General features: G+C 43.7%; 1 pseudogene; it reads right to left on the reverse strand.

Moving 5' to 3' along the window:
* Window positions 1–8,417: 8,417 nt before the first annotated feature.
* LOC126095643 (5S ribosomal RNA) lies at window positions 8,418–8,535 on the reverse strand (annotated as a pseudogene).
* Window positions 8,536–15,486: the final 6,951 nt, after the last annotated feature.

Raw genomic sequence — 15,486 nt, forward strand, 5'->3', positions numbered from 1 at the left:
GTTTTGAATAGGAACCCATGTCCGGAAACATCATCCAAAGAAACTACAGAGCGTCAAAGTTATAGGCGCGGGCGTCTGTAAATGTACGTATATACACGGGGTGATTCCGTGATGATGTTACAGACTTTCTAGGATGATGAAGAACGATATATGTATTAATTCGAAGTAAGGGTCCCTGTACCGGAAACGAACGAGTCGAAAGGTTTAAACGAAAACCGTTCTGATACCTCTGACAGTTGAATACATGTACCGGTTCTTGTGTTGCGTAGAGTGTAGGGTTGGTAACTTTCAGTGGTGGTAGTGTAGACAAAAACGAGAAAAAATGTCCCATAAACGTGGGCTCTAAATTGCGTACCTGAGGAGCGACGATCGTTCGCTCATCTTAGCTAATCTGAAACACATCTCCTCTACTGAGCAAGTGTTCATAGCTGTTGAGGTACGCACTTTAGAGCCCACGTTTATTGGATTTTTTTTCTCGTTTTTGTCCACTTTACCACCACTGAAAGTTACCAACCCTACACTCTTTGCAACACAAGAACCGGTACCGTACATGTATTCAACTGTCAGAGGTATCGTTTATAACATTCGACTCGTTCGTTTCTGGTACAGGGATCCTTACTTCAAATTAATACGTTTATCGTTCTCCATCATCCTAGAAAGTCTGTAACATCATCACGGAATCACCCCGTGTATATACGTACATTTACAGACGCCCGCGCCTGTAACTTTGACGCTCTGTAGTCTCGTTGGATGACGTTTCCGGACATGGGTTCCTATTCAAAATACGATGTACTCACTCCCCTCTACAGGTCCTAGAAGTCTGTAAAGGGGATTCCGACCACCCTGTATATCCTCAAACTAGCCTGGACGTATCGAAGGTCCGCAGCTCGTGGTCGTGCGGTAGCGTTCTCGCTTCCCGCGCCCGGGATTCCGGGTTCGATTCCCGGCGGGGTCAGGGATTTTCTCTGCCTCGTGATGACTGGGTGTTGTGTGATGTCCTTAGGTTAGTTAGGTTTAAGTAGTTCTAAGTTCTAGGGGACTGATGACCATAGATGTTAAGTCCCATAGTGCTCAGAGCCATTTGAACCATTTGAACGTATCAAAGGAAGCGAGCAGGGGCCTCAGTTTGTATATGTAGAGAGAGATTTAGTAATTTTTTTTTCCTTTTCCTTGCACGCAGCAAAGTTTGTTATGTTTTTGACGGATGGTGAATATAAAGTATGTTCAAATGGCAAAAGATATTTTTGTGTGATATAATTACAATTTAACAACATCCAGATTTTTTGCTTTACTTGTACCGTGAAAACTTTCTTCTTGCCGAATTTCATGATTCTAGGTCAATAGGAAGTGCCCTATAGGTTTCGATGCCTGATTTTTCGAGTCTTAAAATATGTGACATGTATGGTCGTATCTATTGATTCCATTTACTCAGAAGCTTACAATTTATAAGGTGTCAAGGGAAAATAGACCTTAATATGTGACTTAAATTTTAACTTGATAAGCTAAACAGTTGCAATGAAAGAGGATTTTAACAGGCGAGCAGACAGACAGATGGATAAAAAATGACAAAAAATATTTTTCGTATGATGTAATCACAGATTAGCAGTTTCCGGATTTTCCTTTATTATTACCGTGAAACCTTTCTTCTTATCAAATTTCATGATTCTTGGGCAACGAGAAGCATCCTAAAAGTTTTGCTGGGTGAGTTTTCAAATGTCAAAAAATGTGACGTAAACAGCGGTATCGTTTGACGGCGCTGAGTTAGATGCATACAATTTTTGTGCCACCAAGGGACCTCAGACCTTAGTATGTGACATAAACCTAAACTAGGTACATCTAGCCGTTCCTGCGGAAATAGGTTCTCAACAATAAGTCGGACAGACAGACAGATAGACAACAAAGGGTTCCTTTTGTAATATGAGACCTCTGTTCACCTTACTAACGCTCACTCATAAAATCAGTCCCTTTCTCACAAAAACCGAAAGCAACTTTACTGATTAATTGTAATCACTCACTCACGACTTCATACCCGCACCACTTTTAAAACGTCAGCTCCTCCCCAGACTCCCGTCCTACCTTCGCGAGAGCTCCTCCACCCTGACGCCCGATTCCGCATGCTACAAAATCGCCCCACCAAATTATTTTAACATCTGATTAAATCTGTTCGCAAACTCTAAATACGACATTGCTTCAGCTGTATCGTTTATTACAGATACATGAAAATATGCGCCGGCTCGGAGCTTCAGCCGTCTATCGCAAACTATCGCCTTAACAATTCACCTATCCTTGCACATCTCCCTGACCTATCAATTCTTCCGTATGTCGCTCTGTCTACGTCCAGTAGCGCTAGCACACAATTCGTGTGATACCCGAGTAGGGAGAGAGAGAACATTTTTCTCGTTAGTTTGCCTTGCTTTGGCAGGAAATGGGTATTCTATCTATATTTGACAATGTCTGTGTAGTTCGATGCAAATGTCTTTCAGATATGTATGCATGTCTGAAGGACATTTGCATCGAATTGAACAGACACTCACAAATACACACATCTAAAAAAGTTTTGCATCACCTCGGCTCCGAGACTTCCGGAACCTGTACAGAAAATTAGAATATAGATCAACATAAACATCATTTCCGCACTTTTTATTGCTCATGAAAGCCACACATTGCATGTTGTACCACCATACAGTGAGATCTTCGGAGGTGGTGGTCCAGATTGCTGTACATGCCGGTACCTCTAATAGTCAGTAGCACGTCCTCTTGCATTGATGCATTGCTGTATTCGTCGTGGCATGCTATCCATAAGTTCATCAGGGCACTATTGGTCCAGATTGTACCACTCCTCAACGGCGATTCGGCGTAGATCGCTCAGAGTCGTTGGTGGGTCACGTCATCCATAAACAGCCCTTTTCAATCTATCTGAGGCATGTTACATAGGATTCATGTTTGGAGAACATGCTGGCCACTCTAGTCGAGCGATGTCGTTATCCTGATGGAAGTCATTCAGATGAGTGCACGATGGGGGAGCGAATTGTCGTTCATAAAGACGAATACCTCGCCAATATGCTGCCGATATGCTTGCACTATCGGTCGGAGGATGGCATTCACGTACCGTACAGCCGTTACGGCACTCTCCATGACCACCAGCGGCGTACGTCGTCCCCACATAATGCCACCCCAAAACATCAGGGAACTTTCACCTTGCTGCACTCGCTGGACAGTGTGTCTAAGGCGTTTAGTCTGACCGGGTTGCCTCCAAACACATCTTCGACGATTGTCTAGTTGAAGGCATAAGCGACAATCATCGGTGAAGAGAACGTGATGCCAATCCTGAGCGGTCCATTCGGCATGTTGTTGGGTCCATCTGTCCCGCACTGCATGGTGTCGTGGTTGCAAATATGAATCTCGCAGTGGGCGTCGGGTGTGAAGTTGCGCATCATGCAGCCTATTGCGCACTGTTTGAGTCGTAACACGACGTCCTGTGGCTGCACGAAAAGCATAATTCAACATGGTGGCGTTGTTGTCAAGGTTCCTCCGAACCATAATCCGTAGGTAGCGGTCATCCACTGCAGTAGTAGCCCTAGCACGGCCAGAGCGAGGCATTTCATCGACAGTTCCTGTCTCTCTGAATCTCATCCATGTCCGAACAACATCGCTTTGGTTCGATCCGAAATGCCTGGACACTTTCCTTGTTGAGAGCCCTACCTGGCACAAAGTAACAATGCGGACACGATCGAACCGCGGTATTGACTGTCTAGGCATTGTTGAACTACAGACAACACGAGCTGTGTACCTCCTTCTTTGTGGAATGACTGTAACTGATCAGCTATCGGACCCCCTCTGTCTAATAGGCACTGCTCATGAATGGTTGTTTACATCCTTGGGCGGGCTTAGTGACATCTCTAAACAGTCAAAGGGACTGTGTCTGTGATACAACATCCACAGTCTAAGTCTATCTTCAGGAGTTCTGGGAACCGGGATGACACAAAACGTTTTTTGATGTGTGTACATGTAATGTACTAATTGTGTTTTAGCATGCAGACCTTTCGGTCAATTAGCCTCCAGGGCAGAATACAGGCACTTCTATTAGCCATGTCCTGGTAACGCTCATGGTACTTGCTGTAGGGTGCTGCTTCTTACCAACCCTCTTAGAAGTTTCTTTTCCAAACGGTATTATGAAACACTGGCCAGACTAAGGGCCCCACTAGTCTCGGAAAACAACATGGTCTGCCCAGACCACCAACAGTTCTGAAAAAACCATGGTAAGGCCAGACCACCAACAATTAGCTGGATTAAGGGAACGCCATCCCATTACGTATAGGCTGAAGAATGGTGCCCATCCGTTGGAGACCGGAAATCGGGCAATGGCGATCACGATAGCGACCACCATTAGCCGACGGGCGCAGCCAGCAAATGATACCAGAAATCTATAATTAATGTGCAGCTACTCACGGAGGTCCAATGTGGGCTGTAATTATCGTATAGCCGCGGAATTTGGTAGGTACGCTAGAAAAAACTTTAGTTCCAGTTCTGGTCACCAGGTGCAAATTGAACGCTGTTCACTGTTTGTATGACGATATGATACCCTCGCTGTCATTTGATAAGCCGTAACGTTAGTAAACATTATGGCTATCGAGAAGAGAGATCGCATACTGTTAGTGAAGCAGTTTTACGTAGTGGCAGCAATTAGATTGCTGTATTGAGAGAGAATTGTCGACTGAAAGGTCTGAGGAGAACCCTGATGCCGTTAAATGGTTTAAAGAAAACGATAACGAAATTCGAAAACACGGTTGAACTTGGTGTGGCATCTGGAAGAGGAGGGCGTCCTATCCCAGAGTAAGTCATTGACGAGGTTGCTGTTGCTGTAACTGGCAAAGCAGTACGTGCCCCGGATAATGCTAGTTTTAGTGCAGTGTCACGAGAATTGTCCATCCCATGGTTAATAGTACGGAAAGTTTCGTGATCTATTTTACATGGGTAGCCATACAAGATGCAGCCGGTGCAGCAACTGAAACGTCATGATTTGGTCTTCGGTTTTTGGGACAGTTTGAAGTTGATGATTTGTCGTCGTGCAATATTCTGAGGAATGACAAGGCACATTTTACGCTAGAGAGTCCCCCACGAACGTGTTATTTCCGAAGTTTTCCAGATGCGTTCAAAAATGTGTGTGAAATCTGATGGGACTTAACTGCTAAGGTCATCAGTCCCTAAGCTTACACACTACTTAACTTAAATTATCCTAAGGACAAACACACACACCCATGCCCGAGGGAGGACTCGAACCTCCGCCGGACCAGCCGCACAGGCCATGACTGCAGCGCCCTACACCGCTCGACTAATCCCGCGCGGCTCCAGATGCGTGATCCGCAAGATCACCTGATGTGAGTCAGTATGACTTTTGGCTCTGGGTATATCTAGTGAACAAATTATGTAAGCGGTGGTTACATTATACCTTTCTTACGCTTTTTTTAATTTTTTCTGCCCACGTCCCGCTCTAAAGTATTAGATCTGAAAACATTTCTATACGTCTTTCTTGCGTTCACAAAGCCAGATTTGCACCTGGTGGCCAAAATTGGAACAAATTTTTTTCCTATCGTAAATCTACATCTACATCTACTTCTACGTGATTACTCTGCTATTTGCAATAAAGTGCCTGGCAGAGGGTTCAATGAACCACCTTCAAGCTGTCTCTCTACCGTTCCACTCTCGAACGGCGCGCGGGAAAAACGAGTATTTAAATTTTTCTGTGCGAGGCCTGATTTCTCTTATTTTATCGTGATCATTTCTCCCTATGTAGGTGGGTGCCAACAGAATGTTTTCACAATCGGAAGAGAAAAATGGTGATTGAAGTTTCGTGAGAAGATCCCGTCGCAACGAAATACGCCTTTGTTTTAATGATTGCCACTCCAATTCACCTATCATGTCTGCGACACTATCTCCCCTATTTCGCGATAGTACAAAACGAGCTGCCCTTCTTTGTACTGTTTCGATGTCGTCCGTCAGTCCCACCTGATGCGAATCCAACACCGCACAGCAATACTCCATAATAGGGCGGACAAGCGTGGTGTAAGCAGTCTCTTTAGTAGACCTGTTGAACCATCTAAGGCTGCACATTAACGTATTAGCATATCTACCAAGTTTCGCTGCCATAAGATAATATTATAGCCGACGCTGGACGTCTTTGAGTAGCTGCACTTTAATTATAACCACCCGGTATACTACATGTACTGCGCCTATTCAGCCTAAGCGATCTCACTCCATGCGTTAAGTCTGCAGTTGCATCTGCTGATCTATGCTGATCTCTGAGCCCTGCGACGATCGACGAATAAGGTCGGTTCATTACCTCACTGCGAGGAGGCGTTTCCACATGATATGGTTTTTAGTTTTTTGTTCACCAACATTGAATTGGTGTATTGTATTATTAGCTTACGACCGTCCTGTCTACTCTTAGAATACCTTATATGAGACGGCGACGACCACTGTCTCAACATGTCTGTTGCCCGCGACAAGGTAAAAGATCATTACCTTCATGATCTGGAGACAGAGTAACTTATGTGTCGGGCTTCCACGATCTGGTGCCGATTAAATGTGCTCACACAGTCAGTCTGTAAACTGAAGAGGGAGGAGATCCAATGGTAGAAACGCCTCATCTACCGTACAGCATGACTAAGAGCCAGTTTCCCTTCTAGCAGTGCAGTGTGCGATGACTTAACAAAGATTGTGTTGATGAGCGTTTCTCGCACTAGTTACATTAGTTATTGATTTCTCTATTCCGTACCTTATTAAGACATTTAGTCGGAAATATACACAATCCCGGGAGTGTCTGCAACCTGCGTCGTTACTCATTTAACAGAAGCCCTGCGGAAGGACCAGCATAGCATTGGGAAATATCCTCTAGGTATCTCTTGTGACGTAGTTTGGTAGAGAGAGTGGGGACTCCTCTGCTTTCTCTTCACTTTACTGTGCTCATCAATACGCCCATTGCCCTTTCGAGGTCACACGACGTCCCAAGTCACGTGACAGGCCGAGGTAAAGCATTCGCCGTGGCAACACAAGCTCTCTCCAACCAGCCCAGTAGCTGCACATGAGTGTGTGTTCTGCACGAGGAATGCTACCGTCCTTCAGCATTTGCACTTAGCCTTCTGCCACTGGCATGAAATACGTAAACCGGAAAAACAACATGTTGCGCTTCAAAGAGACCCTTTATCTCTTGAACACAAGACTTCGTGCTGCCACTCTACGAAAAACTTGCCTTGAACAAGTTGAGAGAATAACATTTGTTGCATTCCTACTCCTTTGCATGAAGTAGTATAACTTACAATTTATCTATCTTTTTTATCGTCTGTGATGGTTACAATGTCATTCGCCGATTTCACATAACAGGTAGTTAATTCAAGGAAAGGGCACTACGTCTTTTCGTTCTGCTCAGTTCCTTCGTTCAGTCTCCTTCTACTTTATGCATCTACAGTACTCATATTTTCTGTATTAACGTGATTCTTACAATTTCTTATCTCGTCTGGGGTCAGTAGCTTCGCTAGTAACTTTTATGACACATGCATTGCGCAACACAGCGAGCGATATACATTGTTTCATTCCGTTTTGCTAGCAAACTTACTTTCATATCTCATAAAACAAACAAATATGTCCATAAACGGTGAATCTCTCAGAAGGAAAACGAAGTACCAGTGCGAAAACTTGATTTTTTGCTACATTCGAAAAGGGCTACTATATGCCATCTATACTTAATTCAGTTTTCCGAGGCAACACTTACATCACGTTGGTGCAGATAATAGGTTGTATAGTTAGTAGCTAATATAACAACACATTGCTACTGCTAGGACCACAGAATTAGTTCAGGTGTAGAAAAGATTACAAACACTTTTTCGAAATCACAATACGAATGGAATTATTATATTTTTGCGAAGTGAGAAATCATTTTTTAAACAGAAATTCCCAGGAATTAGATCATTACCTACTGACGACGACGCCCATTCGTCGAAATATATTATCTCATTGACAAAATAATATATTATTTATAGATTCCGATTTGTAGTAAACGACGCAGGTATATGTAAAGACGTTTCAGCTTAAACAAAAAGAAATTGTGCAGCTGTCTCTTCGAATCTTTACGTAATATCAACCTGACATTATAGTAATGGCAATTCGTTTTAAATTATAGTTAATGTAAACAATAATCTATTTGGATTGGTACATAATGTCGTACTCCGTCTTCAGGCCACGAGTGGCCTACCGGGACCATCCAACCGCCGTGTCATCCTCGGTAGAGGATGCGGATAGGAGGGGCGTGGGGTCAGCACACCGCTCTCCCGGTCGTGAGATGGAATTCTTAACCGAAGCCGCTACTATTCGATCGAGTAGCTTCTCAATTGGCATCACGAGGCTGAGTGCACCCCGAAAAATGGCAACAGCGCATGGCGGCCTGGATGGTCACCCATCCAAGTGCCGACCACACCCGACAGCGCTTAACTTCGGTGATCTCACGGGAACCGGTGTATCCACTGAGGCAAGGCCGTTGCCTACATAATTTCGTAGCGTTCTTTAAAATTTTTAATAAATAGATTAGATAAACGTAACAGAGACTTCAGTCATCAGTAATTTTTCTTCTTCACTATTCACAGCACTCTGCCAACTCTGGGATAGTTTTTCTATTTCGTGACGGCTTTCAGGCGAACTCGTCGAGCCATGTTCTGAGCAGATTTTCATTCGGAAAGGAAGTTCCTTGAGGATCGTTCGATAGACAGCAGAGAAGGTGAACATCTGAGGGCGCAAGATCAGGCGAACAAGATGGGTGCGGAGCAACCCAACTCCTGTACAGTGTTTTCAGTCAGTCTAACAGGATGCGGGCGGCGATTATCGTGCTACAGCATCGCTCCACATGGACTTCGTGATCGTTTTTCTTGGATTGCGTCTGCAAGACGTCTCGGATGCTGACAATGACTGTCAGCAGTGATGGTTACACCTCCTGGAAGCAGTTCATGGTATACAACACCGTCACTGTTCCACCGCATGTATAACATATTTTGCAGATACGCACAGGTCTTTGCACGCTGAGCTGCTGCTTTGTTTGGGCTCAACTATTCCTTTCTTTCCCTTGTGTTACCATAAGGACACCATTTCTCTTTACCACTAAGGGAACAGGATAGGAACGATTGGTGTTGTTCTCGAGCCAGTTGATGACGAGCGAAACATGCGTAATTGGCCACCAGCTGACATTCGTGATTTTGGCTTAGAGCGTGCAGTAACCACAAACCCGATTTTTGAACGTTTCCCACCGCATGCAAATGTCGCACGATGGTGGAATGACCACAGTTCATCACATCTGTCAGTTCTCGAGTGCGCTGATGTGGGTCATGGCGGATTAATGCGTTTAAACAAACTTCGTCAAACCCCGGAAGTCATCCTGAACGTGGTGAGTCTAATGTCAAAACGATTCTCCTGAAAACGAGAAAACGGTTTTCCTGCCGTGCTCTGTCCAATGACATTATTCCCAAACACGGCGCAAATGTTTCTGGCTGCATCCGCTGCTATCATCCCTCTATTGAACTCAAACAGAAGGATGTGTTGAAAATGTTCCGATTTCTCTATTTTCTAGCGGCCACAGCTCCATTCGCTATCTAGAAGTGACAAAATGACAATGTGAACACTCAAACAGCAACAGTGAATTGCAAATAAAAAATGAAGAAGTATAAACTAACCTATAACAACCGGAATACCGACATGCAAAACAAAAACGCTACGAACTTATGCATCAACCTAATATGTAGATTGAGCAGCGGGTAAAGCAAATGAAAGATTTTCATGTTTAGCAAGGTGACTAGGAGACTGCTGTTCCCCAAATAAAGTGAATACCTATAAAACGACGCTGCGATTACTCTGCCTGACAATAAATGCAAAGCGCCTAAAAGGGAAGAAAGAAACTAAATGAAACATCAAAGAATGAGAGGCTATGTGATGTTATTTTGGTGATCAGCAAAGTGAGTGAACTCTACGAAGATCTTGGCAGTATGATGCCACTTATCAGTTTGACACTGTACCATCTCTGGCATGGATGCAAGCACTTATTCTGTTGGGAGAAAGCTGGCCCACAGCTGTTGTAACTGGTTCCTGGATACTGACGCTGTAACAGAGTTAAAGACTGAACTGGCCCTGCACACGTTCCATCAGGGATGGACCTGGGGACCTAGCTGGCCGCGGGAGTACGTAAACGCCTCGCAGAATTTCATGAAAAAATGTACCATCTGAGGACGAGCATTCTCATGTTGAAAAATGGCACTAAGATAATGTCGCATGAAAGGTAACACATGAGGATGCAGGATTCTCGTGAAGTGCCGTTGTGCCCTCAGGGTTCCCTCAATTACTACCATCCGTGACCTGAAGTCATGCCCGATGGCTTCCCACGCTATGACGCCAGGAGTAGCACCGCTGTTGCTCTCCAAACCATTGGAAGAATGGGCCTCTCCTCCAGTCGCCGCCATAGTCACCGACGAAAGTCATGCGAGGCAGTGTAAAACCGCGTTTCATCGCTGAATACAATGCGACGCCAGTCATCAGCAGTCCATGCTTCCCAATCACGGCACCAGTTGCAGTTGTTTGTGTTGTTGTGTTAAGGGGAGCCTGTGCGTGGGATGACAATTCTCTAGTCCGGCTGTTGCTAGTCTGCGACCAATCGTGGAAGACTACATGTATTGTTGGAAGGAGCCCGATACGTGTTCTCAAATGACATTTGCAGTTGTGAAACGGTTGCACTGCGCCTGGTGCACAATGAGACAATCCTTCCTCGTGGTGGTCAGACCGGTACCTTGACGGCGAGTATGCCTGGCCTCGCGTTTCCCTGCCACCCAACATTGGGGCCGGTCGGTGTGGCCGAGCGGTTCTAGGCTCTGCAGTGTAGAACCGCGCCACTGCTACGGTCGCAGGTTCGAATCCTGCCTTGGGCATGGATGTGTGTGATGACCTTAGGTTAGTTAGGTTTAAGTAGTTCTGAGTTCTAGGGGACTGATGACCTCAGATGTTAAGTCCCGTAGTGCTCAGAGCCATTTGAACCATTTGGCCAGTGTCACGTCGAAATGCCGCACAAATCTGGATATCGCACGATTTGATCATCCAGGAAAATGGAGACCATCACTGAGGCCTGGTCAAGCCCGTTATATACCCTACCAGGGCTATTAATAACACTAAACAGGACTAACACCAGTGCTTTGTGGTGGCCGTTCTACCTGTCACAGAGAACTGCAATTTTACTTCATCTCTTCTGTCAGGCGGTGTATTGTATATACCCGGAAGTCCAAAAACTTTCTAGACTGAAGTAATAGAAAATAAAGGGGAGTTAAGATGGCGATTTTAATGTTCCTTTTATTTGGGAGTCAAGGTGTGCGGTACAAACTTTGCACACACTTTTCTCTTCTTCAAAACATGATGCTCCTCCATTGCCATTTTGACAAAACAATGTTGACACGCTACTGCCGCACGTACACTGCTTAACACTGACCGAATGCACATCTGGTGTTTACAGCTGTTAGTTCAAGTTGCCACTGTAGCTACGGCGCTGATCTCCTTTATATGCTAGGAATAAATTTAGCCTTGGAAACTATTTGGCCGCGCGGGATCAGCCGAGCGGTCTTTGGCGCTGCAGTCATGGACTGTCGGCTGGTCCCGGTGGAGGTTCGAGTCCTCCCTTGGGCATGGGTGTGTTTGTCCTTAGGATAATTTACGTTAAGTAGTGTGTAAGCTTAGGGACTGAAGACCTTAGCAGTTATGTCCCATAAGATTTCACACACATTTGAACTTTTTTTTTTTAACTATTTGGACCCGCACAAGGTGGAGACTAAAAGACATTACACAAGAAGTTGAAATGACATGATACATAGAGATATAAAAAGATGGGAATTATGTACAGTGACAAGCACTTTCGCTGGTAGGAGAGAATAACAGTGAGGGCACTGAGAACCTTAACTTGACATCAGCTGTGTTGTGGCAGCAGCAGTTATCAATTGTGAGATAAACATTTTCAAAGAAGGATGAAGAGTTTCCATGGTTACTACTCAGTTTTGGTTGGAGTCACTAAGAGAAAGAGTACCACTCCGTTTTTACTATGAGTGTAGAAATGAAATGCAAATTCACTATTACTTCTGTTTCACTCAGACATCGCTTTAAATGAGATAAATAATCCCGGAGGACTGTCTATCAGTACGCTTGAGTAATGAAGGGAAGAAGCAACCAAATTTATGTGAATATCATCTCAAGCTCTTGACCACCAAACGTGCAATGTCAATCGTCTGGGACGAATTATAAACTTTATCAAGACCATGCTAAGTTGTCACATAACGCTCAGGTCCCTATAATACGGTTTGACTGCAGACATCTAGTGCACATCATATAAACACACATTATACGTGATTATCTAATTAAGATTGCTGATTTATTACAATGATCAGTAATTCACATAAGAGACATTAGCTGATATCAAAGCAATGATAAAATTACAGGGGCAAGGACACGAAATTTGAGAATCCCCAGACATAAGCAACATAGTAGCAGAAAGTATTTGTACATTTTGTACTGATATTGAAACATTCAGGAACGAGAGGTTGTGCTACAGTATGCAATAAGTCTAAGTCAGTGCCTTACCACAAAATCAATAATTTCTGGAACTACTATCACATTTTAAAACCATTGTAAAAACTGGGGTTCATTCTGCGCGTAAAACCATTTGTCCCACTCATCAGGAAAGCCTGTGCACGCAAGATCTTTATTTTGTGCACACTCGGCGGTCGAGCCGTGCGTAGGTTCCTACACCAGAAATAGAGAAACAACATCAAATTCCGCTATCAAATTCACGAAAAAGCACATAATAAATATGGGTTATTCGCTCAAGGTCATAAATTTGAGCAAGAAAAGACATACGAGCACAGGTGGCACGTGGTCGGTATTAATGTAAAGAGAGGCAGAACTCAGATCACGTCACTCCAGTGTCCGAAATAAGAGACACTTCCGAACATTTAGTGAAATTATTGAACCGATATTCTAACAAAAGACAGGCATCTGCTCTCACTCACCGAAACAAGTAATGTACCAAAGCATGTTAAAAGAAACATGCACATTTACTGCCTCGGCTACTAGACCCAGAGTGCAATTTGAAAACGTCACCCAATGGCCGTTGACGCGAGGACCAGTTTTTAAGGGAGTGGGGATGAATAACCGTGGTTTGGGGAGAAAGAAGCGGGAAACCTGTGGCTCACAAAGAAGCAGCTTTGCAGGCCTTAGAATAGCACAGCCAACGGCTGTTGCCGCAAGAGGCCAGTTTTTTACGGGAGTGGGGGTAAATCTCATTCTCAACAGCTTGGAGAGAAGCAAGGTGGATCACAAACAAGCACCTTGACAAACCTCTCCGGAGAAGTTTAGAAAGGTGGGTACTACACTACCAAAGACCACAAGAAAGTGTTTTCCTCACTGGTAGATTTGAATACATACTCTCACACATTCATACTTGCAAAGATTATTCTTGGATATGGAATGGATAGGAAGAGGATGCTGGTTATTATACAAAATTAATATATCACACCATGTGTATTCTCTTTCCAACGGAAAGAAAAGCAATCTGTGCAGCATATAAACGAGTTTCCCAGGCGATATTTTACGAGAAAAATGAAAATTGACTTAAACAGTCCCTTTTCAAGTCATTCAACAGAATTCCTAGGCGTCTAGTTTAACCTGTCACCTGTCTGCGGGAAAGGGCTTTGTTGTTGTTCGTGGTGCGCGAAAAACTATTTTGATAACTAGCTGACTTTTCGTTGTGATGCTTTTGTCCTTGGACTTCTGGATGTTATACCGCTTAACGCATCTTAAAATGTAATAGAATCATTTTCTTCGTTCACCTCAGATATCGAGATGTTGCCATTAGTTCGTTCCGTCACAAGTTGGGGACGATACTATGTTTTGTGTGTCTACATTGTTTCCCAAAGAGGTAAGTATTTTGACGCTTCCCAGGTGGAGATACAATGGTGTTCACCCAGCGCCATCAGTCAATATCTGTTTATTGAAAAAGTTTCAAGAAAGCTGATTTTATATGATTGATTATTAAGTCCATGAATTAAGAACTGCAACGTATCTTATGATCAGACATTTCTAGTTTTTGTCGATTTTTTCAATGCTCGATACGATTTAAAAAGTCTCAAGTAGACGCATGAATACATAAAATGGATTTCCTTTCTTTATACTGCGGAAATAATTAAAAACGTTGTAAAATAATAAATATTTAAGATTTCACAAATGTTTATGGCACTGAATGGCGTGCGTTAAATAACTAAACGCAAAATCGAGACATCTGTTATATTCTAGACCATCAGCATCAGCGATCTGATTATCTCCGATAGTCCGACCGCTCCTGTCCCATCCGTATAGGTCTCCAACGACTAAACGTAAGAGTTCAAAATCCAGTCAAAGAAATTAGTCTTGCATTACAACTTTCTAGTACGATTTATGGTCCTTTCCCCCGTCCTCACGTATATACATCACCGTTCCTCTCACTTCTGAAGCCCCCAACACCTCCATTTGTAATAGCTAACAGCTAATTCCTACCGTTTGACTACAAAGCAACTAGTCTTTCAATGGCAGTTTCGGGCGAAAGTATTATGTGAAAATCACATGGGGATAAATTTTATCTGTAGAAGGTACACGGAACGTCCTTCAGAAGACATTGCCTTATATAACATGGGAAACAAAGTGACACATTATCCATGTCCCAAAAATACCTACAAGAATTTCTTAAAAGCTGAAATTACAGGATAAAAGAAAGAAATGCTAACTGTCTTTGTTCATAAATCTGGTTAAAAATACACAATACTAAAATGTGTAATAAGTAACCAGCTTAACTTATAAAGTGGGATACGTAGGAATAGAGGAACTGTAAGTTTTATGTTACGTAGGAAGCAATACGAACAAAGGCTGATAACATCACACATCGACCGAGCTAGGTGGCGCAATGGATAGCAGACTCGATTCGCATTCGAGAGGACGACGGTTCAGACCCGCTTCCGGCCATCCTGATTTACGTTTTTCCGTGATTTCCCTAAAGCGCTTCAGGCAAACGCCGCGATGGTTCCTTTGAAAGGACATGGCTGACTTCCTTCTTCATCCTTCACTAAATCGATGGGACGATGACTTCGCTGTTTGGTCCCCTCCCCCAAAACCAACCATCAAGGCATCTAACAGTTGAATGAACGCATCATTTGTGGGAAGCCTGCTGTGATTGGTGTAACATGGTCTTTATGGTCCAGAAATAAAATAGTAGAAGAGGCACCAATGAAACAAAATTGCTGTCCTAGAAATTGACGGAGCTGTGTAGTTTGCTACTATGGCGTGTGTGTGTGTGCGTGTGTGTGTGTGTGTGTGTGTGTGTGTGTGTGTGTGTGTGTGTCTGTGTGTTGTCTCTCCTAAAAGAAATCAGAAGGATTATCTCTGGTGTTTCGG

Source organism: Schistocerca cancellata, chromosome 1 (genome assembly GCF_023864275.1).
Source record: "Schistocerca cancellata isolate TAMUIC-IGC-003103 chromosome 1, iqSchCanc2.1, whole genome shotgun sequence".
NCBI classification, from domain to species: Eukaryota; Metazoa; Arthropoda; class Insecta; order Orthoptera; family Acrididae; genus Schistocerca; species Schistocerca cancellata.